General features: G+C 44.2%; 1 protein-coding gene and 1 long non-coding RNA gene across 3 annotated transcripts in view; one reads left to right on the forward strand and one right to left on the reverse strand.

The window, feature by feature from the left end:
* STYXL1 (serine/threonine/tyrosine interacting like 1) overlaps window positions 1-25,963 on the forward strand; it is a 246,121-nt gene that overhangs the window by 101,713 nt on the left and 118,445 nt on the right. The gene's annotated exons all lie outside the window — the stretch shown is intronic.
* The window catches only part of LOC138286453 (uncharacterized), a 246,895-nt gene continuing 235,486 nt past the window's right edge, over window positions 14,555-25,963 (reverse strand). For both annotated transcript variants that reach the window (XR_011201993.1, XR_011201994.1), the window contains exon 6: window positions 14,555-14,782. This is a non-coding gene — a long non-coding RNA (uncharacterized lncRNA). The remainder of the gene's footprint in view (window positions 14,783-25,963) is intronic.

Consider the following 25,963-nt stretch of genomic DNA (forward strand, 5'->3'; position numbering starts at 1 on the left):
ATTACGAGTCCATTATATCCTATGGAACTCGTAATACGGTAGGTGGTATATCCGCCACTTTTGGGACGGTTTAACACCGTCCTCCAAAGTTAGAATCAGGCCCATAGTCTCTTCTGTTGAGTTTATTTCTTGTCCTAAACCATAGCAGAGACCCTATATACATAGAGCTCAGCCCATGCACAGCATGAATCATGTTGATTCATAGATTGTGGTGAGCCTGTCCCCAGGCACAGTTCAGCTCTTTCAATATTCATTACTACTATGTAAAATCTGAACTTCTAGGGGGACTCGGATATCAGTGATCAGCTTTTATTCTGCAGGAATACCACAGGCCTCTCACCCAATTTAGTCTCTGACATGGCCTGTCTTTCATAGGGAGCCTGGAGGAAAAGGTTTGAGAGAGGATGAGCGTGACGAAGAAGGGATTGAGAGAAAAGATATTGTGGAGATAGTAAGACAGGGAGTCAAGATAGAGAACAATGACCTCGAAGAGACAGAAAGTGTGAGACAATATGGAGGGAAGAAGAGGAAAAAGAAATGAAAGGGGAATGGGACTGAGATGGGAAATAGGAAAGAGTGTGTGAAACGGGAGATAGCTGAGTGAGTGTCTTTCGAACAAGCAGCTAGCAATGATACTAAGGCAAACTTTACAGGACAGTTTGCCTATTGCTTTTGCTCTGTTTTTCATCAGATGTCTGAATGTTATCGTGTGTGAGGGTGATGCCCTCTGCTGGCTGTGGTTGCTACAAGTACCAAGAAACATATTGGATAACAGCACTTATTGTTTTTTTGGTTACAAACTAAGAACTGGGCAGAGGTGAAGGTGTGGCACAAATACATAGACAATTGGCAGCCATGTTTTAAAATTGTAGAAGGTGGTATAATCACTTTTCAAATTCTGTTTCACATGGGACATTAAGCATTAACCTTTCACATATTTTGGTGAGTTCAGTCTTTTATTAATTTTACATATAAAAATAAACATTGACAAACCATTTTTTTGGCTTCTGCAAAGGTAAAATATTTATTAGAAGGGTCGCCAATACATATATCACTGGCACACGATGACACTGGCAGCATCCCTCGCACCAAGAATATGTACTGTGCATGTGGCAGCAGAAGGTGCTATTAAACAGCGGCAGTACAAAAAAGACGGCAATTGTGAATGTTTCCCTACAGAACAGGTAGAAGATGTGCATCATTAGAAACGGGTCCCTCTCTCACAGAACAAGAACAGATCGGACAGCAGCAGTGCAAGCTTTGCTTGCTTATAAAAGAGGTGCAACTTAGGTGACCCCAGTGCAAGCTTCCTTTTCTTACAGAACATGCATGTTCTAGGCAGCAGCAATGTAAGCTTCACTACATATCGGCTCGAGTGCAAGCTTTCTTTCCTGACAGAAGAGGTACTCCTAGACAGCACCATTATGCTTCCCTTGTTCGCACTATGTAGCAGCAGTGCAATCTCAGCACCCATTTAGAACAGACACAACATAACAGCTGTAGTGCAAACTTTATCGCTGACAGAACCTGTAAGGTAGAGGATGTAGTTGACACACAGTTCTTTGGAGCAGGTGCTAAATCCTTTGAAATTAGTATATTGATGAAAGTGTCTGCTACTGCCCCTCTCACTGCAGTGGCATTCTGACAGTAGTTGTGTAGGCATGCTCATTTACTTAAGATACTATTAGAGATGCTTCTGACATATCCTGAAAATTCTGAAGTGGCCACATTGAGTCCTGCTGTTATCACAACTCCTACTTTTTCATATCCTGGAGCCTTTCGTCTGTCACTTAGGGGGTTATTACAACTTTGGAGGAGGTGTTAATCCGTCCCAAAAGTGACGGTAAAGTGACGGATATACCACCAGCCGTATTACGAGTTCCATAGGATATAATGGACTCGTAATACGGCTGGTGGTATATCCGTCACTTTACCGTCACTTTTGGGACGGATTAACACCTCCTCCAAAGTTGTAATAACCCCCTTAGTCTTACTTTCAGTGCATGCAGATCTTAACACGGTCATGCCCTGCAACTCATGAGCTTGTCACTGCAAGCAAATATTGCTGCTATCAAATACTGTCAATGCCTGCTGTTGTCACTTTGAATACTGTTGTCAATGGATATAACTCAAAGCAGTGCTCTGCTTCTGCAGGCCATCATGAAGAATTCTGTCATCCACTCGTTATCTGGCTTCCAAATCTTCTGCTATCACCTCTCCTGACTTGATTGCAGCAAGCAAACCCTACACTGGGTAAATGAATGTGTGAAAAATAAAGCCTGTGAGAGCAGGTCAACTTTGAGGATATCGGAGGAGAGAGTTGCTTCAGCACCCCCAGGCTTCAATCGTGGTTGCCTCAGCATACAAAAGATCTAAGCACTCCCCTAGGCTGCTAGATATAACTTCAATCTTCCTGTGACAGATCATCAGCATCTGTTCAGGTGGAGAAGCATGAGCTCATCAGTGGCCGATGGTGCCATTGTTGTCCACCAGCTGGAGCTACAGGATCCCAGTGTGAGGGGACAGCAGGTTTATGGGCATTCTCACACCTTCCCACATACATGGTCTATGTCTAGTTCTCCCTCTGGTTATCATCAAATCTCTCAATTTAATCCTGCACCGGTGTCTTGTGGAATGGGTGCTCATCATAACAAGATATAATGTAATTTCTACACACCTTCAGCTCCTTCACAAACATAACGGACAACATTATTTTCCATAATGAATTTGTGGTGCAGCATGCACACATTTAAATCATTTAAATTGTAGCATCTTTAGCCAACCCTCTTTTATTCGGACATAAAGGTAATGTGAGTGAGTGCAAGTTTGGCCTCTATATTTTTTAAAGATACTTAACCTGCAGCTCACAAACAGAAACTGGATTTACTAGTTCAAATTTGCAATATTGGCACTTTCATGTCACAGCAGTGCATAGCCATGTCAAGAAAGCATTTGGAGGGCCAAAGACTAAACAAAAAAGATTCATAAACCCTTTGTATAATATTTTATAATAACACCACAGTAAAAAAAGAGATGTACTCATCATCTGGAACACAATCCCTGTTTCACCCTGATGGGTACACTGGAGATACATCAGTTTTTAAAAATCATCACATCGTTGAGAAATGCGTAAATATTTATGTTAAATACCGTGTTACACTTCAACGCATAGTGTATATGCACATAGACAATTCTGAAAAGACAATGTAATTAAGGTGTGACTCCTATATAATACCTACATACCACAATAATTTGCATTTGATCTACTCACTAGACAGCTTGGGGGACACAGCATAATTCCTATGGAAAAATATCAAAAGAATATTAGTACTTAGAAGGATTTGTGAAGGTTTGGAGCATTTTCAACTCAACCTTTTTTCATGTTTTATTACACCAAGTAAGGAAGAAGTAGAGGAGTAGTGGCTAAGGGCCTGATTAAGAGTTTGGCAGTCGAACCGCCAGACCGCTGTGGTGGCAGTCCTAGAAAGACCTCTGTGGTGGTGGTCTCCAGACCGCCGCCAACTAACCGCCGCAAGGGGACCGCCACGTCGAATATGTTTTTGTTATGGGCTCAGCAGTTCCCCACAGCCATGACGGCAACGGAGTGCTCACCACCAAGGTTTCAGGCTGCCATACAGCTCGCAGGCTGCCATTTGTCTTGGCGGGTGGCTGTTCAGCCTGCATACATCGTACTACAGGGGTCTGGAAAAGGGGGCAATGAAGTCTGGGATGCTCTTGCAAAAGGTGTGGAGGAGTTCTGGGGGTCTGTAAGCCAGGGCTCCCCTGATGGTGGTCTTGGTGTCGATTCAGATAAGGAAGTTGAGGTGCTCCATGAGGTGTGATGATTTTTCCTCAAAGGTGGAGCATGGGGGGCAGTCCTTATGCATGATGGCAATGCCTCCTCCGTGCTTGTTGTAGTGGTCTTTGTGTATACGTTTGTAGCCATGCGGGGTGGCACAGGTGATGTTGGGGACTGATGTAGGTGTGAGCCAGGTCTCAGTGACGAACAGCAGGTCGGGGTTGAGGGTGGTCATGGTGTCCCATATATCTGTTGCGTGTTTGTAGAGCGATCTTGCGTTGAGCAGTAGGTACTGTAGGTGACTCACAGGCTTGGGCATCTGTGTGTGGTTAGTGTGAGCTTCAGACTTGCAGGTGAAGTGGCATCGGAGGCATTTTTTTAGGCCCACAGACACAGCCACTGCTCACACTATACCCCCAGACACCATCCAAACACCCACAGACACAGCCACCACTCACAACATACCCCAGACACCACCCCAGCACCTACAGACATAACCACTACTCACTCCATACCCCCAGACACCACCCCAACACCCACAGACACAGCCACCACTCACATCATACTTCCAGACACCACCCCACACCCACAGCCTATAGATGCATATGTTATGTCACAACAGACTACGGCATGTGAATCAAGTGAGGGTGCAACTTCAATTTTTAGGTGTAATATTGATGAAAATTTGCTGTTGTGTGACACAATGTTATGGACACATCACTATCCCTGGTATTGGGATGTGCACACATATCAAGTTTTGTAGAGTGTCAGTGACCTGGCCAAAAGGGCATCATGGGGCTGTGACTGGGCCATATATTGTGCACAACTCTGACCGGGGGCACACAAAATATATTTGGGACACGGAGCACACCCCACATACCAGGTTAATGGCAGCTTGTCAATTTGCTGTGGAGTTGGAGGAAACAGGTGTTTGGCTTAGCATAGGTTGCATCTATGATGTCGTCAATTTTGTGCATCATTGAGCAGCACAAGCAGCAGTAGGAAGTGAAGGATCGGCTCCATGCCCGCAGGTGAGTTTCTGCCTTAGATCCATCCGTTTCTGCCTGCTGAGATGTTGTGTTTGGACTGCCACAGCCACATCAACGTACATCATAATTGGGCCGGCATGAACACTGGTGGTCCGCCCTCTGACATGCGTATTGGTGTATTTCACCGCCGCCATGGTCTAGTGTTGCTGGCGGTGTCAGGGTAACCACAGCGGTCTTTCGTCCATGGAACCGCGTGTATTGTAGTATGGCAGTCGGACTGCCAACACAGTGGCGGTCCGGCCGCCGCCATGGCTGTCCCCAAACTGTCAAACTCGTTATCAGCCCTCAAGTCAACTTGGGAACCTGGCTTGGAATTCAGCTTGGGTCTTGAGTGAAAATGTTGCAGTTGTGAGCATATCATTGTATCTGTGATGATGGTGTAATTGTGTATAACTGTGTGTTATTCAAAGATTTAGGCCCCCACTTGATTACGCAGTCTTGCTTCATCTCCATCACTATTCATAACATACAACAACATTCTATTGCTCCCCTGCTAGGTTTGTGCTGTAACAATATAAACTCAGACATGTTTTCACATTGTAAAGTTATCCCACTTATTTGGCTCTGTGAATGCCCCTTCATTATGAGCTCTTTGTGAACCCCTCTCATTTTGTGACATTCACATGTTCACATTATTTCTCCTTCTCAATGTCTGAGGGAGCACTATCTTGTGTTTATGTGGGGATCCCCCACATAGACATCTTTATGTTCCCTAAAGCATATGTTGATAATGTGTCTCATGGTGCTTTTAGTAAGAAAAGACATCTTTACAATAAGGCTTTCTTTTCTGTGTGTCAGACATGCACACAGGCACAAGATTTACTTGGTATGAAAAATCTTGCAGATATCTGATACTTGCAGGACTGGTGGATACTCTCAAATCTCCAGCAGTGCTTAGTGACTGAGTGGAAATTATTGGGAAAGCCAGTAATCTTGCTGTAATGTGTCGATGGATGAAGATACAGGCATGCAAGAATGCTGTTTGCATGTGTTAGCACATTAAAGGCAGACATACTGGCAATGTGTGCTCTGATACTGGTTCTGAGAATGTCTCTTCCCGCATTATCTGAAGTGGTGGCCCCACCACTGCCGCTTGATGTACTAGCATGCCCCCGAAGTTGCGCCCCTGCCAGGAAAGGTCAGGTGGTAACCATTCACCAAGAGTTACTTGACAGAATCTGAAAAATTACACAATTTGTGTCAAGACTGCAGACACTAAGTGGGGTAGAAAGAGTTCCCACTAACAATTGCATGCACTGGCCTATATCTCATTCAGAATCTGCCTTTACAAATGTCAGTGCTGGGATGGACGCCTGCTGCCCATGCAGGCCTTCCTCCAGCAGCCGCTACTTTTAGCAAGGAGTCATAATTCAATATCTTTCTCATTAATCTTTATGGGATGGGTGTATTACAACGTCTTGCAAAAAGGTGCTTTTAGCATCCTTTATACCACAGAAGGAGAGAATTGATATGTTTTAACAAGTCCCCTTGCTAATACGGACCAGTAGATTCTCCTTAGTTCTCAGGGAAACACAGGCTTTGACAAACTTATCAGCCTCGGTGGAAGAAACAGGCAAGCTGTAACCCACAGCTTATCTGGCGATAAAGCAGGTAAGCATGTCACAGTCCTGCCAGAGACAATCAAGAATACATTTTATCAAACAGTTTGGTAGTGAGAATAAATGCCTGCATACTTTTATTTAATCATTGTGCCATACTTCATACTCAAGAGTTGAATCTCTACATAAAGATGGGGAGCAACCACACAAAGATCAGAAAGTCTTTAAGGCAAATTATCCTTGACTCTCCTTTGTCACACTTTCAATCTTCCATAATCACAGTCTAGTTTTCAATATGTTCAATTCCACAATGACTTAATCGGGGTTAAATAGATTAAGACAACCCCTCAAGGTGTCCTAGAGTCACATTCATTGCCATAGACGAAAAACTATGAAGGTTGGACACCCAAAAATGTTGGCTACTCAGCATCACCCACAATACGAGTTCCCCTAAAATTCACTGCAGTAATCACCAGCTGTTGAATTGTACGGATATCAATCAGTCAGGGATTTTTAGAGCACGACTATTCACCCGTGAGGGTTTCAAGGCACTGGGGGAGGATGGGTGTGGTGAGATGAGGATCAGTTGAAGAGCCAGGTTTTGAGGTCCTTCCTGAACTGAGACTGAGTGGGAAACTGCCTGAGGTGGATGGGGAGGGTGTTCCAGATTTTGGTGGCGATGTGGGAGGATCTTCCTCCGGCTGTGGTTTTCTGGATGCAGGGTACATTGGCAAGGGCCTGGTCGGCAGAGCGGAGTTGTCTGGTGGGAGTGTAGAAGGAGAGTCTGTGGTTGAGTTAGGCTGGTCCGGCGTTGTGATACGCACACTTACATATCATGAGCAACAGGGGTTACATCAGAGTGCGAGTCTGCATAGATTGGGAGTGTGCTCCCTTCCTATACAAGTGCACGCTTTGGTGTTGGTTAGTAGAACACCTTCTCATGAAAGATGCACACAGACAAGAAGCCCACTTTATTATTTAAAGGGCTTTATTCATACATTAAAGCCTTCTTTGAATGCAGAATATATGAAAAAGCGTAGTTGCAGATATAAGAATTATAGTGAGTAAAATTAATCTTAATAATATCAAAATTGGCAACATAATTCAAATTGATGACAGTCTTCGGTGCATTCCGAGATAGAATCGATTAATTCAATACGTCCCCCCCCATATTCTTAGCAAATGCCTACATTAGCACCAACATCTTGTCAAAATTAGGAGCTTCCTAAATGGCACACACACATACCTGACCTTTGTGTTCGTATTTGTCCTTGCTTCCAAGTAAGGCCACGCTCAGTCTATATTTTGTTGATGTTTTGCAAAGAGACTGTGTTGGAAAAGAAAATTCCTCTCATAGTGATGGACCTATACGGAGTTATCTGGGTCCTTCGTAATACATTCCGGGTCATGGGCAGCCATGGATCATGCATGTGTGCCATGACCTAGGCCTTTGTCATGGATTGTGGTCTAGTTAGCCTGGGAGGGGACACCTAGCAATACCCTGGTAGTGGTGGAGGGCTTCTGCCCTCACCGGGAGCTGAGTAACATGATCCCAGTGGTGGCATAATGTGAGAACAAGTGATAGGGTTAGACCTACAGACCTGTGCCCTGGGAGTGGAGCCTACTGAGCCACTCATATAATGTTCTGCAGCTGTGTGCTTTGCTCAGCCTACCTCGGGGTAAATTTGGGGAGACAGAATGTGCCTGGATGAGTGCACCATGACAACATGTAGGTAATAAAACCCGAAAGTGCTACCGTGCATGGAGAGAGCATGTGCCCGTCTTGGGAGCACTGCGCCGGGTTGTACGTGGGCTAGAGTGTGCTGCCGTAGATGGAGGCAGCGCGTGTCTGTTTTGAGTGCATTGTAGCAGTTATGAATTTGAGCCAGAGTGTGCTACAGTACAGGAAGACCTCACAGGCCAGTTTGACTGCACAGCACTGGTATGTATGTGGACAAATGTGGTACAAGACATGGGGTCAGCCCACGCCTGGTACAGCACAGCACGCTGGTTTATATGTGAGCCTGTGAGAGGTATAGTACGTGAAGATCAACAGGCAGGTTTACATGCAGCACTAAGGATCCATGAGTGTCTGTAAGAAGTACAGTGCAGAAGGATCTATGGGTCCAAAATGAAGACTTGCTTGAGTAACATGTCGAGGTAGAGGAGCTCTTCTCTCCCCCAGTCACTCCCATGGCTTGTGTTAAGGGCTACCAGATTTGGAGACACAGTTTTCTGGAGGAAGAGTAGGACAAAGGAATAAAAAGTGTCCTAGCCGTCACAATGGAAAGTTCCAATTCTAATAAGGACACAGAAGCGAGGACTATGCTATACCTTCTTCACTTTATTTTTACAGCAGCCATATTAACCCCTCGGGTGCCTCGGACGTAACGGTTATGTCCTGGGCAGCACCGCTTGGGTGCCCAGGACGTAACCGTTACGTCCAAGTGGGGGTCATCAGGGGAAGCACTAGCGCTACCCCCGGGGGCCTCGCAACCCCCCTCCCCTGGGCAGGGATGGAAAAGGAATCGCTTCCCCTTCCACTCCCGTTCTGTCAGAGTCACCAGATCCTTGGGGTTTGTTCACGTTGCCAACACGTCCATCACTGAACAGCTCCAAGACTCTGATAGATAAATCACAGAGACTGAGAGAGTTCAAGAGTTCAAGAGGGGAAGAGGGGATTAGGAAGGGAACAGCTGGGAAGGAGACCTGTAGTAAGAAAAAGGTTAGAACACACAATAAGAAAATTATATCTCCTGAAATCAATACTAAACTATGATTCTAAGCCTAGTCGCTCTGAAAACATGAACAATGTAAGAGTTAAGTTTAAAATGACTAAGTTTCAAGATGGCCGGATACCTGTAGGGGAATCAAGATGAATTAAATGAAAACTTTCTTATTCAAGTACTTTCCTTTACATGAAAATCAGAAAAACATTCTGACTAAATTTTAAACCAGTCATATAAATCCTGTTTTGAGAATGTATACTAGGACCATACAATATTGCATCTAGAAACTCTGGCCTTCTGTGTACTCTTAAAATGTTTCAACACAAATTGCGCATATTTTAGTAAACACCATAAAAGGATTGTGCACCATGAATAACACAATATGGATTCAGGAAACAAATCACATAACTTGTCAACTCGAATATTACATAATAAGTATCTTAGAATAGTGGCATACAATAAACAACATGAATTAAACTCGAGGAGAGAATCGTGCGTCTTGCCGATTCAAGTGTCACCATGTAAAATACCAAGAAATGGTAGCACGCAATGAATATCAAAGTCAAATCATCATTAATCGAATCGCGTGTCTTGCCGATTCGTAAAACACGATGTAAATGTCAAGAAATAACAGCTCACAATAAATAACAAGATCAAAGTACAATGAAACAAATTGCGCTTTTTTTGCCGATTCTTAAGCCACCATGTAAATGTCAAGAAATGGTAGCGCGCAATAAACAACAAAGTAAAATACTCATGAAACGAGTTGCGTGTCTTGCCAATTCATAAAACATCATGTAAATGTCAAGAAATAGTAGCGCGCAATGGACAACAATGTTTAAACACCATAAAACGAACCGCGCGTCTTGTCGATTCTTAAGCCACCATGCCAATGTCAAGAAATGTTAGCACGCAATGAATAACAAAGTCAAACCTTTATGAAACAAATTGCGCGTCTTGCCTATTTGTAAAATACCATATAAATGTCAAGAAATGGTAGTGCACAAGTAATCTGTTACTCATTTAAGAATTAAACTAAGGATATGAAAATTCTCAATAACGGTGTCTGGATAGTCCAACCACCGTCTTACCGCCTGGAACAATGATCACCAATGAAGGATGAAGGGCAGAAGACTGGAAGATCCAAATAGGCCGCCGGGACAGGAGTTCAGGAAGAAGCTGCTGCTCTGCACTGGGACCTCTGAATAGTGAGCACTGGGAGTTGGGCTGGCTCTCTTTTATAGAGTCTTGGCCCAGCCCAGAACCACGCCCAGGCATGTTGCAGGGAAAGTCTCTGGAAGGCCCTGGAAAGGGACCACACCCTAACACACTCTGAAAACCTGCAGCAATACATTGCAAAGGAACAGTATTTGTAAGCATATTAAAAATAAGTTTTCAGGATTGAATTCTGCAATGCAAAAGGTTAAACCACAACATATCAGCACAATGCATAAATTACGTTGTTTTGAGAGTGCTGTTTTTTTGCATTTTTGTCACCAATAGAGCCCGTACTGCTCTGGTGTTGACACGTTCCCCCCCTGCCCCCCTTGTGGCATTTGATGATGTCAGGGCGCGATCATGCACTGACCTCAACAGAGGCCTACCCCTCCGTGCTGGAAGCCCACCTTCCAGCGTGGATCGGAGGAGAAATTATCACGTGGAGGGGGCGAGAGAGGCATGAAAGGAGAGGAAAGGCCTTTCCTCTCCTTTTATGTCTCTCTCACTAGACACCAGGGAATGTTTTAAAAAAAAAAAAAATATTTACACATAAGGGGAGCGGCCCCTTAGGCATGGGCCACTCCCCTGGGGGCAAAATAAATTTTAGGCCAATCTGCCCCCAAGGGGGGGCAGAAACCACTAGACACCAGAGAATTTTTTTTTTGTTGTCAATTTCACGCAAGAGCAGTGACCCTTTAGGCAAGGGTCATTCCCCTGGGGGGCAAATTTATTTTAGGCCATTTCTGCCCCCCCTTGCAGGAAGATCGGCCTATTTTTATTAGGTGCATCTGCCCCCAAGTGGGGCAGAGACCACTAGGTCCCGGGGATTTTTTTTATTTGTGCCAATTTCACGCAAGGGGAGTTATCCCCTAGGCAAGGGTGGCTCCCCTGGGGGGGGGGACATTCATTTTAGGCCATTTCTGCTCCCCTTGGGGGCAAATTGGCCTATTTCTATTAGGCCAATCTGCTCCCGGAGGGGGCAGAAACCACTTAGGCACCAGTGATTGGTGTGTGTATGTGTGTGTTTTGTTTGGAGGGCAGCCCCTTCGGCAAGGGTCACTCCCCATGGGGGCACATTACTGTTGACCTTATCTGCCCCACTGGGGGGCAGATCGGCCTATTTTTTGAAGGCCCCTCTGCCCCCAAGGGGGGCTCAAAGCCCACCAGAGTCCAGGGAAGATTTTTTTTTCTAAAAAAGAGGGAGGGGGTATGGCCATACCCCGACCCCAAATAAATGGGGCCAAGGTTGTTCTGCCCACCAGTGGGCAGATAGGGCAATTACCCCCGATCCACACCCCGGGGGGGGGCAGAAAGTCTACTAGGTGCCAGGAAATAAAAAAAAATAGTGTGGTGGTGGCTACCAACCAGTATGGGCCTGGTTATGCCCCCACCCCAACTGAAGGGGGGTAACAATCTTTCAGCTCTCCCCCCACACACAAAAACATCTTATCCCACGGCAAGCAAGAGAACATTTGATTATTTTGGGTTTTGGTTTTACATTTGGGCCATGAGACCTTGGCTAACTCTCAAATTTGTCCCACTTGGAATGGTGAGGGCTGCACTTTTTGGACTCTGGGGCGCTGCCATGTAGAAAAATCCACAAGACCTAGACACATCTAAAAACTAAACATCTGGGTGAGTCCAGGATGGTGTGCTTCACATGCACCCCGCACCATTTTCTTACCTACAATGCCCTGCAAACCTCCAACTTAGCTGGAAATCACACGTTTCACCCGCATTTTTGTGATGGAGCCTTACGGAATATGCAGGAGTCCACAAAATTCCTACCACCCAGCATTGTCGCATCTATACCGATAGAAATTCTGCCCTACGTGCAGCTTAAAAATGTTTTTTCTCAAACTGCCCTTTTGGACCCGCTTTGGTTACCCCTCAATTCCGACATGTTTTTGGCTCTTCCCTGTCACAGGCACTTGGTCCACCTGCACAAGTGAGGTATCATTTTTACCAGGAGACTGAGGGGAACGTTGGGTGGTAGGAAATTTGCGCCGGTGCGGTGATACCACACAGAAATCTGGAAAAATTTGATTTTTTTAAGCTAAATTTAGGGTTTGCTGAGGATTCTGGGTAAGAAAACATTGGGGGATCTACGTAAGTTACACCTCCCTGGATTTCCTCAAGAGTCTAGTTTTCTGAAATGTTGGGTTTGGTAGTTTTCCCTATAGGGCTGCTGAGCCAAGGACCAAAAATGCAGGTCCCCTCGCAAAAACAAGTAATTTAGTAGTCGATAATTTTGATATGTCCACATAGTGTTTTGGGGCATTTCCTTTCCACACAAATGAGGTACCATTTATATCGGGAGACTTGGGGGAATGCTGGGTGGAAAGCAATTTGTGGCTCCTCTCAGATTCCAGAACTTTCTGTCACCGAAATGTGAGGAAAAAGTGTTTTTTTGGCCACATTTTGAGGTTCACAAAGGATTCTGGATACCAGAACCGAACCTGGTGAGAGCCCCACAAGTCACCTCATCCTTGATTCTAGGTGTCTAGTTTTCAGAAATGCACAGGTTTGGTAGTGTTTCCTAGGTGATGGCTGAGCTAGATGCCAAAATCCACAGCTATGCACTTTCCCAAAAACATGTCAGTCTTCTTTGGGAAAATGTGATGTGTCCATGTTGCGTTTCCTGTCATGGGCATTAGGCCTACCCACACAAGTGAGGTACCATTCTTGTCGGGAGACTTGGGGAACACAGAATAGCAGAACAAGTGTTATTGCCCCTTGTGTTTCTCTACATTGTTTCCTTCCAAATGTAAGATAGTGTGTAACAAAGACGTCTAGTTGAGAAATGCCCTGTAATTCACATGCTAGTATGGGGACCCCAGAAGTCAGAGATGTGCAAATAACCACTGCTTCTCAACACCTTATCTGGTGCACATTCTGCAAATACAAAGGTTTTCTTGATACCTATTTTTCACTCTTTATATTTCACCAAATGAATTGCTGTATACCCAGTATAGAATGAAAACCCATTGCAAGGTGCAGCTCATTTATTGGCTCTGGGTACCTAGGGTTCTTGATGAACCTACAAGCCCTACATATCCCCACAACCAGAAGAGTCCAGCAGACGTAATGGTATATTGCTTTCAAAAATCTGAGATCGCAATAAAAAGTTAGAGTAAAACGTGAAGAAAAATTGCAGTTTTTTTCACCTCAATTTCCATTCTTTTTTATTACAGCTGTTATTTTCTGGAGGAAAACCTTGTAGGATCTACACAAATGACCCCTTGCTTAATTCAGAATTATGTCTACCTTTCAGAAATGTTTAGCTGTCTGGGATCCAGTATTGGTTTCACACCCATTTCTGTCACTAACTAGAAGAAGGCTAAAAGCATAAAATATAGTAAAAATGGGGTATGTCTCAGTAAAATGCCAAAATTGTGTTGAAAAATTTGGTTTCCTGTCTCAAGTCTGCCTGTACCTGAAAGCTGGGAAGCTGGTGATTGTAGCACCACAAACCCTTTGTTGCTGCCATTTTCAGGGGAAAAAACACAAGCCTTCTTCTGTAGCCCTTTTTCCCATTGTTGTTTTAAAAAAAACGAAATTTTCGCTGTATTTTGGCTAATTTCTTGGTCTCTTTCAGGAGAATCCACAAACTCTTGGTACCTCTAGAATCCCTAGAATGTTGGAAAAAAAGGATGCAAATTTGGCATGGGTAGCATATGTGGACAAAAAGTTATGAGGGCCTAAGCGCAAACTGCTCCAAATAGCCAAAAAAAGGCCTGCCACCTGAGGGGGGAAAAGGCCTGGAAGCGAAGGGGTTAAACAAGAATAATAAACATAATTTCCCATGAGCCATTAAGAAAAAAGGAAACATCAGTCCACCCAATCAGGAGTCAGGGTCTCTTCTCATAGGTCCTTGTCAACTCTTCTGTCTCCTCTTTCTTCCTGTGACAGGAGCCGCTGCCCCTTTCTGTCATTCCTGTTTGGACAGTTCTGCTCCTATAGAAAACATACCAGACTACCTTACCATTGTGGAGCTCAGAAGGATTAAAGCAGTGGTAAACAAGACCTCGAGTGAAGAACACTGTGCATCCATGAAAGCATCAATTGGTAAAAAACACATACGCAATTATTATCCATGCAATATCATTAATTACCTCAACGTAATATGCAAAGACAAGGACAATTTTCCTAGCTATCGTAACAGAAAGTTTCAATTCTATTAAGGACACAGAGGCGAGGTTTACGCTCTTCTTTCCTCACTTTATTCCATCAGCAGCCAAGCAAGGTTGACATAAAAACTCAATTTCCCATCAGTACATGGGAAAAAAGTAACATTTTCACGAACATAAACAATCAATCAACGGCCCTTCGTGATAACAAAGTGCCTTGTCGCTGTTGTCTCCTCTTTCTTCCTGCGACCAAGATCGACCATCACCCATCTTCATTCTTGTTTGGAACTGTCAAATCCTATGATGAACAAAACAACCAATGACTTGGAACCCATCAATATCCTCTACAGTATATAAAGTCTCAACATAAGCAACCTTAGCGAACCAATGCATGTCAACAGTACTCTATACTCATGTCAGATGACTACCCACCTTTACAATGGAAATCCAAGAGAGAGAATGCACGTGCCATGGCGGGTGTGTTAATCCTCGTCTCCGTGTCCTTAATAGAACTGAAATTTTCCATTACAATAGGTAGGAAATTTGTCAGTCTTTGTCAGGACCGGAGGCGAGTATTACGCTAGATTAAAGCTTCCCCACCACTATCAACACCCTATTGGGGATTGGCTTGAAATAGAATCTTTTGAATGTGGAGTCCAAGGACCAGTACATAGCATTGAGGATGTTCTTCAGACGAGCTCCAAAGCAAAACGCTTTAGATGCAATCGCTCCTCTGACCGAATGAGCACCAAATATCTTGATATTGGTACTGGCCTCTTGCATTGCCCAGCAAACCCTTCTAGCAATGGTGGGGGAGAACACTTTCCTGAAAGGGTTTTCTGAAAGCTATCAACAGTCGGGATTACCCATGTGGACGGATCTCGTCCGTCATAACTTCATAGGCCTTGATACAACGTGCCACACATTATTTCAGGGACTCTGGAAAGGAAGGGTAAGAAACCTCACGAGAATTACATTTCGTTTTTCTATGAATGTGAAATGTAACTCCTTCTGGAGTAAATACTTTACCTGTAATGTCCAGCGCATGTACATCCAAGACACTAGAAATAACAGTGTAGCCAGTTTGGCCGACAATTCCTTTCTAGACAGGTATCTGTTGGCCTGCCATGACATGAACAAATTTAGAACCTTGTTGACATCTCACAAAGCCGAATACCTGAGTTCTGGTGGGAATACCTCTCATCAGATTCCGCACCTCTGGACGTTCTCTTACCGGATGGTCCACGATCGGTGCATGGCCCGCCGATATGGAGGATCTGAAGGTATTCATTGATCGATAAGCTAGGCCCTCTTCTGCCATAGAACCCCAAAAAATCAGGATATGGACAACGTCGGCCCCCATAAAATTCAAGTGTCTGTTATGACACCAGCTCAGCCATCGCAACCAACTTGATTGATATTGATTAACAGTGCTGTCTGCCCATGCCTTAGATAGAAGTGAGGCAGCCTGTTTCGAAATTCCCAGGACTTTTCAGCGTTCCGGGTAATCCTCCAAGCCATAAGCGAAAGAGCCCCGTCATCACCAGAAGGTGCGTGCTCTCATCTGGATCCCAAAGGAGATCCAGACAGAGGGGTAAAGGGATTAGAAAATCTCAAGAAAGTTCCAGTAGAATCAGATACCAAGCTTGCGATTTCCAGATCGGCATCATCAATACCTAGTCCACCTGCTGTCCCCACACTTGTGCTGACAGGCGGGTGATCATGGCAAATGGGGAAAATGCATATCCCTGTTCCTGTTGCCAGTCCTGCAAGAATGCATCTGTGGCGAATGCCCCGGGGTCCGACTTCCAACTGCAACACTGGGGAAGTTGATGATCCAGCTGCAAGGCAGAAAGATATATCGAGAAAGAACTCCACCAATTTTGGAGTGCTCGAAACAGGCGGGGATTCGACTGCCACAGACTCGTATCCCTCAGATGGCTAGAGTACCAGTCTGCATCTTGATTGGAGTGCCCTGGGAAGTGGTCCGCTATCACCTAGATCTGGTGCTCCAGACACTACTCCCAAAAGGACCTCACCAGATCTGACAGCGCCTTGGAGCAAGTGCCCCCTAGGCAATATATAAACTCATGACTGCTATGTTGTCCATCTTCAAGAGGACACAACACTTCGCCTGGTCTTTGGTCCATCATCTGACCGTGAACGAACCTGCTAGAAGTTCAAGGCAATTGATGTGCATTGCCTTTTCTTGAGATGACCATAGCCCTCTAGTAGAAAACATCCTGCAGGTCGCTCCCCAAACTTAGCTGCTGGTGTCGGATTCGTTAACCAAGTCTGGGTAGGATCCGAAGATCGTCTGGCCATTCCAGGCCTCCATATGGACGAGCCACCACTGGATCTCCTCTACTGCCTCCTGCGAGAGAGGGACCCTCTGGGAGTACCAGAACCCCTTCCTGGAGTGGACTGCTTTGAGGTGTGCAGAGTCTGATAGTGCAGTGGTCTGAGAAAATGGGCTGAATGGACAAGGACAATAGAAGGTTTGGCTACCATTCTGCGCAGCTCGTGTCTGATCTTGTTGACCTTCCGTGAGGGGAGGCTTAGCGTGACATGAACCGAGTCCACCACAAATCCGAGGTACACCAAGGACTGAGTTGGCGTAAGAATGGATTTTTGCCCGTTGATGATAAATCCGAACAGTTCCAGGAGGGAGATCGCCAAACTCAGCTGGGAGTCTAGAAGTTGGAGACACTGTCCCATAAAAAGGAGGTCACCCAGGTAAACGATGAGTCGGACGCCCCGGGCTCTGAGAAATTCTACCACTTGTCTCATCACCTTATATCAGCTTACCCAGGGTGGCACCCTCTTCCAGGCTACAGCACTACTTTGGACAATGGCCCTTCTCTCGATATAGCGCTGCACCAAGGTGACTGCCCTCATTCTTCGCCGTGGCTCCCTTCGGCAAGGGAAGCATGTTTTCCACATGCAGGTAGGCAGCCTGATTGGTGCGATGTTACCATTGGACCCCTCGACAGGATCCCCACTTGACCTCGCTCCCCCAAGGCGCTCTCCTTCTCCTCACAGGGTCCACCGGTCTTGGTTCAGTCAGAAGCTGGTGCTCCAGAATCCGGGACAGTTTTTAATTCTTCTGGCTGATGCCCCTCTACCCAGCATGGGAGACTGACAGACCCTCAATTGCCAGACCTTGTCACATCAGGTATAACTCATGCTGAGCTTCTCCATGCTGATGTACAGTTTCAGTTTGACAATTTGGAAGTCTCAAACTCACCTTTTTATATATTTTTTTCCAGACACAAATGTGATTAGGTTTCTCTGTCTTTAAAGTTTGTGTTTTGGGGGTTTCCCACTTCGAAGTGGCAATTCTATGTCTGGACCGGAGGACTTTCTTCACTTTATTTTTACAGTAGCCATTTTTAATAAGAACAGTAAACTTAATTTCCCATGAAACATTAGGGAAAAAAGAACATATCAGTCCAACCAATCAGGAATCAGGGTCTCTCCTCATAGTCCCCTGTTGACTCTCCTGCCTTCTTTTTTTAATTTGCTCCAGAAGCTTGAGAAAAGTGTCTTTAGCCTATGGGCCAATTTCTCTTGTCAGTTCTGCTTTCTGGGCTGTTAACCTTGAATTTCTTTGCAGAGCGGCTGCAGGAACGCTTGATGCTCCTTCACCACTGCTCTTGAGAGCTTTGCCTTCTCGAAGGCTTACAGGGCTCAAGTGCAGTGTGGTCACCGACCGCTAGCAGGTGCTTCACACCAGGCATTCGCACTTCAGCGTGTTTCTTTCTCCCCGCGACCGGCAATCACATTAACGGGTGGCATGGATAGCTGAGCTATCCAGGAAAGTGTTTCACGTAAAGCCCCTGCCGCCTGGAGTCTCAACGCCCCAGCAGGGGGCTGTATAATTTTTACTCACAGAAACGCAGTGCTTCATTCATTTTTGGGTCACCAAGCTGGCTGGTGAGCTCCCCTATATTATAAACACTTAGCCGCTGAAATCCTGTGGATAATTGGAGTCCCTGGGCTTTAGTCCCCCTGACTGGCCCTGTGGGCTGCTCCAATAAATTGAGACCCCCAATACTTTACTGCCCTATCGTGATGAGGGATAATGAGTGCTCATACTTGGAGGAGGAACATGTCTCCTACCTCCCCACTGATGATAACGTCTGGGAGGTGACGACGCTATTCATAAGGCGGTCTCAGAGGCAGTGCCACCCCAGGAGCAGTGAATTCTGCAGACGGCAGATAAATGGTTTAGACCCCTCCTTCCGAGAGAAGACCATTCCAGAACCTCGGTCCCTTTACTTCTGGGGCAGCCTGAAAAGCTAACCACGGAAAGCAAACGCAAGTGCGAACATGATCCTGGCGTTAATCTTGACATTTTCAATAGACTAAAAAGGGCCTTTATGGATCATACCCAACCCTTGGGACCTGAACCCCTTGCCATTCCTATGTCTGGACCCTCAGGCAGACACATTGCTAGTACAACTGCTTCCATTCTCTGCCCCCTCCCACAGATGGGAAGGAGTCCCCTACAGGCTCAATTCAACACCTGCACGGCCACCTTCCTGGTCAAATATACCCAGGACTCTAAGAAAGGGATAGACTGATCCTGGTGATTCTGCCAGGATAAACTCCTCGATATATCTGCCCCTTCTGCCCCCCTTACCGATATTCTGGACATGGCTGAGGATGCCTAGGCATTAGGCTCCCTAATCTCCCTGGAAGTACTATATGGGTGGGCCCAGAGGGCCATTATTTTTCTGAGTAATGCCAGCTGCTCCATCTCCACAGAGAGGTGCAGATTGATGCTAATCAAAATAGACCTGAAGTTGGGGATTTGGCCACCTCGGAAGGGGACCCGAGTGCGCAAGGGAGACTCTTCGGTGACCCAATTGTGGAAGAATCAGGTACGTTTGTGGCCACCTTTAATTCTAAGGCTGGTTGCTCTGAAGTGGTCACTGAAGGTGATAATGATTCAAACAGATGACGGAAGAGGGAAGTTGCAGAGAATGTATGTGAATAAAGCATTGAATTCTGCATCGAAGACGGTTCTGTATAAGCCATAATAGGTGAGAAAGACACATTTGAATAAGGCTATAATGATAGTATGCAGCTTTACTATTTGATGATAGTGGCACATGTAACAAGTCCATCCATATGAAGCAGAGGAGAAAGGTCATTAGGGAGCTATAAACGGGTAACACCAGGCACACTCAAATGTGTCAGTTATCCCTCTGATACCAGTAAAGATTTATAAAGACTACAAAGGTTGTGAGGCACCCATTATATGTAGCATCACAAAAATACTGACCAAGTCTGAAATTACTTTTAATCTGAATTTATTTTAAAATATTGTTCTATTTCTCAATACTTTATCTGCAATGTAACATAAACAGAGACTCCCAAAACAAACCATAACAAATCAAAACAAAGTTATGATCCTGGGAAAAGCTTTGTTGATGACATCAAATAGATATGATAACTTCAACCAACATGTTTTGTGACACATGCTCGATTTTTCACAGCTTAGTATAAAAAATGCACACAAATTCCAAGTCCACTGATTATTTGGGCTGGAAAGCAGGTCTATCCAGTGGCTGCATTTCCTTTAGGGCGGAGGGGCCCGCCCCCCCACCTTTTGCCCCTCATGAAGAGTGTCTGTCAGGCTGAACAAAGGCCAGCCTGACAGACACTCTTCATTTTCAGCTCAGACAGCCAGGAGTGAGCCATGCGCGATTTGCGCAGACTCCTGGCTGCCTGAGCTGAACTTTGCTGGGCTGAGGAGGTCACAGCTCATATGGGAGTGACCTCCTTGGCTCAGCAAAGGTCCCTTGAGGCCCTCCCCTGGGTGACGAGGAAAGCGTCACCCATTGACTTCGACCTGGGTGCTTCAGGTTTAAGCCCTGAAGCGCCGTGGGCAAGTGTCAATCAGTGACACTTCGTCACAGAGTGGGGTGGGGTCAGCAGTCTCATTGACCCCATCCCACTCTGTGACGAGGCTGGGACTGCTGCCTTCCCTCATGGGCTGACATAAGGTCAGCCAATGAGGGAAGGCAGCAGTCCCAACCCTCCTGGGACCTGGAGGCTGAAGGTAAGTGTGTGTGTGTGTGTGATGTTTTAAATTGAATGTATGGTGTGCATGTGCATGTTTGATGGTTGTTCATGGATGTGCATGCGTGTGTGTGAAAGAATGAGTGTGTGTGATCTTTTAAAATGAATGTTTGGTGCATGCGTGCATGTTTGAATGTTTTGAGTGTTAATGGATGTGCGTGCGTGTGTGAAAGAACGTGTGTGTGTGTGATGTTTTAAAATGAATGTTTGGTGCGTGCATGTTTGAATGGTATGAGTGTTGTTAATGGATGTGCGTGCGTGCGTGTCTGTGTGTGAAAGAATGAGTGTGTGTGTGTGTGCTTCCCACCCGCCCCCCTCCTTCCTAAAGCTGCCGGCCGCCACTGGGTCTATCCAAAATAGAAAGATAGTGTTGCAATAATGTTGCCCGATGGAAATAAAGTTTGTCATCTTCAATGGTTAACGCTGTATAGAGATTCCACTGAATACACTTGAAAACAGCAAACCAAAACGGGCCTTGAAAAATCTTTAAAATATTGCTTGACCTGCAGGTCTAGTGACTAGAATTATCTACTCGACCTAACAGCATTACACTCGACCCACAAACTTGTTGCATACAAATTTATTTCTAAACATTTACAGGGCTAACAGGACTTGAAAATGACAGCCTCCTGTTAGTGGCATGAGTGTGACTTCTGAGGTGATTCTTTGGTACAATGAATGCAGAAGTAAAGGGAACAGACCCTGTCCGCCCCCTGTCACTCCATGCCTCTTCCAGGCACGCAGGTCCTGTGCGGGCTGTAGCTTCACCCTCACTGACCCTGGGTACGTGCTTTGAAAAATTTGCCTTTATATGTGGATGTGGGATCTTTTCAGTGAGGAAGCCGTTCATGAAAAGGGAATTGTGAAATGAGTGGGGAAGGAGTTTCTCATCTCTGAGCTTGGTTTGTTTTAGATGACTTACAGGGTTGTCTGAGGGCCTGTCTGTGTTTAGAAGAATGCTAGGGGTTTGAGTTTTTGTATGTTCCCGCATGATGGTTCTTCCTGTGTTCTGGCCACTGACCCTATGGTATTTCTGGATTACACAAGCCAATAATGTTTCCTATATTGATTTAATATTTCCTACACCAACATTATATTTGTGAGAACGTATTTTAAAAGCATTCATAAACATTGCCTAGTTGAATGAGTGTTCAGTCCAGATTTCTAAATGCATCAACAAGTACTCAAAATGTCAGCCTACACTATGAATTAGTCACTGTAGAGACCTGGTATGGAAGCTAAAGTGTTTGGTAGAGGAACCACTATTTAAGCATGCTAACGGAATAGGTATATTGTCTTGATGCTAATAAACAGAAGACCAATGCAGTACAGTAAGTTTGAAATGGCAATTATTACAGCGAGCTGCACCACACTGCTTTGAGACTCAGGAAGAATAGGTTGACATATGTATTTGAAGTTAAAGGCAGAATGGATATATTTGGGCAGGTTCAAAGCGAAACAAATGAGAACATTATGAGCATGAAGTCTTTAATCAGAGAGCCCTGCAGTCCTTGGTACCACCACTTCCGCTTTTCAGCGGTGTATTCGTTCCTGTAGAGAAGGGGGCCCTGCCAACTCACACTTGGCTCATAGGCTGCTCTCTTTCTGCCACACAGGCTAAGTCAAAGAATGTGTCCAAGGGGGGGAAGGGCATGTACAGCAGCTACAGTGATTTTTTTTTTTTACAAATAGCACATAAGGCCGGGGACAGAAATGTTTCTCAGAGGATGTTAAAAAAAAACACTTACTTTTATTTTTCAAATAATGTGATGCACTAAAGTGAAACGTGCGTGTGTTACAGAAATACACATGCTTACGTTTTAAAAACACATTTGCTGCATGACTTTAAGCCCAGCTATTTTCAGGGCTGCACTCCTGCACGGACTCTTACCACCTTTGCCTCGGCTTTCCCAGTTAAGTTGTTGGCTTCAACCACCTCTACATCCAAAGTCATGCACTTTGGAGCTACAGAGAAGGGGCCACCGGTGTCTTAAGGCTCGAGCCGTGCCAGCTTACCTGCTTCTGTGATGGCCTGCTGCCGGTGGAGTGGTCACTTGTGAAGTGGGACACAGCTGGAATGTGCCACTATACTGTACTCAGACAGGTTGCTGCCACCACAAATACGTACTCAGATCTGGAAACACCCATACAGGGGCTGGCAAAGGCAGTTTACATGCTTCTCGGGCTGTATATCCCACAGTGGCTCATTGTAATCAACCAAAGAGAAGCTCATAAACATGCCTATACACTATATCCATTTAGGAGAGCACAAATGAGAGCTGCCATCTGATTGGCTGATTGCAACTAAACCTCAGCAGTGCGAGTCCCGTTGCAATCAGCCAATCACCACTTTGGCTTTCACACATTTTTTAGTGTTTCATATTACATTTCAGCCTGCTGCCCCCTAGGGTCTTGCACTGTTACTGCACTAGCTGCAGTAAACTCAGATTAGCACAACAGCAGAGCTCACACGCCAGGCCGGTCAAGTAGACCTGAAAACTGGCTCGCCCTGAAAGAAACTGACTTAACATTGCGAGTGGGCGAGTACATTTTTCGAGGCCTGCAAAAAATGTAGGAATCGTCCCAAACACAATTTTAAAACTTAAAACAGGTCAGTAATCCCAAGACAATTGTTTTAAAAACACTTGTAGCAGCAGTTGTGTTGGAAACATGAAACACAAAAGGCAGCAGAGTCAATACTTGCAAAGGTAATCCTTTGCCATTGAGGAACATCAGAAGTTCTTATTGGAGGAGGATACAACATAACTTCATAACATTTTACCATTCTCTGCTCTGTAACGAGATACACATTCCCTTTAGTGAAACCACAGCATGAAACAGTTATCCTAAAAACATAGCTACCATTATTTAAAATAGCATGTTAGGAGGGAATGAATGATGCATGTTCAACAAGTAACTTGCAAGCAAGGATAGGCTTCGGAGAGTTAAAAGAGCCGTATATAGTAATTTTGTTGCACAGAAGTGAATGTCTCACAGGATTAGTCTAAGAAGATGTACTAATGAACACAGGAAAATTGTAAAGAAAAATGTCATATATTTTGGAGAGGTTTGTTGTATGTAGGCTCGTACCATTCTAAAGAACTTGTCCCTGACAGCCATAGAAATCAAAAGCAATAATAGATAAATAATCCCATGTAATAATTAAATGTGAATTATCTGCAGGAGAAAAAGGTGTATTTTCTGTTCACTTATTTTCAGCATATATTTTGTTACAGTAGCTAGGCCTGATTGTGACAACCATCTTTGGCACAGCTTACTTAGACTGCATGTTGTCAGTGTAACATGAGAATACATAGACTATTCAGGATTCAGTCTATATGCTAACAGACTTGTAGCTTTAATCAAGTACCTACGCATACATACATTATTATTTATAGGCCACATGGTTACTCCACTCAAGTCATTCCATTTTGAATCTAATCATATGTATCATAACTATACATGTATTTTTCATATCCAATTAAAAAATGTATATAATTTGTTTTAGGAATCAGGCACACCTTTACATTTGTAGGTGAAGTGAAACCCAGGCAAGTCGTTTAACAGTTTCATTGAGAAATATAAATTCTTTAGGATACAACCACGCAGGAAATAAGGTATCAAATCCTTTCAATATGCCAGGACTTTGTACCCTAAACACCTTTTTCTTAAACAGCCTCTTCCCAGTATGGGTATGTTTAAGAAAGGACTCAAGGATATCTGAGGAATAAATATATATATATATATATATATATATATATATATATATATATATATATATATATATATATATATATATATATATATATATATATTATATATATAATATATATATTGAACTCTGACTGGGGCGAGGTGATAGCCTTTGGGAATGCCTCGCCATGGGACTCATCTGGTGCCCTACAGACCGTGGACCCACCCCCACACCCTTCTCGCAAGCGAGAAGTCACAGAATCATTATAGACAAGTGGAAATGACCACCCAAGTCAACGCAGTAGTCTCTTCTTGTTTCAACACATTAAGCATGGTGAAAAAATATTCAGGTGGCTACCAGACAACCAGATTTGTTTTCATTTCAGCAGTCAGCAAAACTGTCACAAGACAAGTTGGCTCAGACGTAGTGGCAAGCTGGTCTTTTCTTGGACATCCTGGGATCACTAACATTAAGTTAGGGTTCTTCTAGACCCACTGGGAAATTTGTGGCAAAGAATTTCAATTACTGAATAAGGATTTTCACAATATTTTTAGTCTACCTGATTTGAATTATAAAACAAAACGGATGGAATCTATTCCTCAAGTGCCTTATCCAAGAAAGCAATGACTCTTTCTATTCTTGTGAGGAGTTGATCATTAGAAGTGTATTGGTTCTTGTGATATTACCATTGGATTTTATAAAAGACTGTGGAAGACATAACTCTTTCATGTTGTCCTAAAGAAAGTGGCTTATACTAAATAGAGCCACAGAAACCAATTGATGTATTGAAATGCAGAATCTGCTGTACACTGGGAGGCTTTAAAATGAGAAATTGATATGATTATGGATCCTTGTTGATATTTTTTCAGATATGCAGTTTTTAATAGACTTAAGGATTTTCTTATTCATTCTCGCTTGTTTTATAGTTTTGATGTTTTTTTCTTCATCATTTTTTTTTTCCGTTTATTGTGGTGTTTATATGTGCAGTTTTACTTGTTCGTGACAACTAGATGTTGCATATAAAAGAGATATTTTTATATATATATTTAAACATTTGTTATGGATGTTTATTAAAATCATGCAATTTTCCAATTGTTGTGGTACTCACTCACGGTTATAATGTGGTTCTGAATATAGTCTGTGCAAGAAAAATGGTGTTGCATGAGGTTCTGTGACGTTATTCTCACGCGGAATTGTGTGATACGTACTGTGTATTGGTACCCTGTTTCCTTGCCATGTGGGGACCCTCTCTTTTTCCTACTAGAGATGTGAGTAGAACCACCATTCCATCAGTCTTTGCAGCAGAGGCTGGACTGTTGTCAAGTTGAAAGATATGAACTACAAACATTGCTACTAGGCACTGAATATATTTTATTACCACTGGAGCAGTGGCCATCTTTTGTGACCAAACCCACAGAGGTATACAGCATGAATTGACCACAACATATTTGTACTAATTTTCCAATTGTTGTGGTACTCACTCACGGTTATAATGTGGTTCTGAATATAGTCTGTGCAAGAAAAATGGTGTTGCATGAGGTTCTGTGACGTTATTCTCACGCGGAATTGTGTGATACGTACTGTGTATTGGTACCCTGTTTCCTTGCCATGTGGGGACCCTCTCTTTTTCCTACTAGAGATGTGAGTAGAACCACCATTCCATCAGTCTTTGCAGCAGAGGCTGGACTGTTGTCA

This window comes from Pleurodeles waltl, chromosome 3_2 (assembly GCF_031143425.1).
Source record: "Pleurodeles waltl isolate 20211129_DDA chromosome 3_2, aPleWal1.hap1.20221129, whole genome shotgun sequence".
NCBI classification, from domain to species: domain Eukaryota; kingdom Metazoa; phylum Chordata; class Amphibia; order Caudata; family Salamandridae; genus Pleurodeles; species Pleurodeles waltl.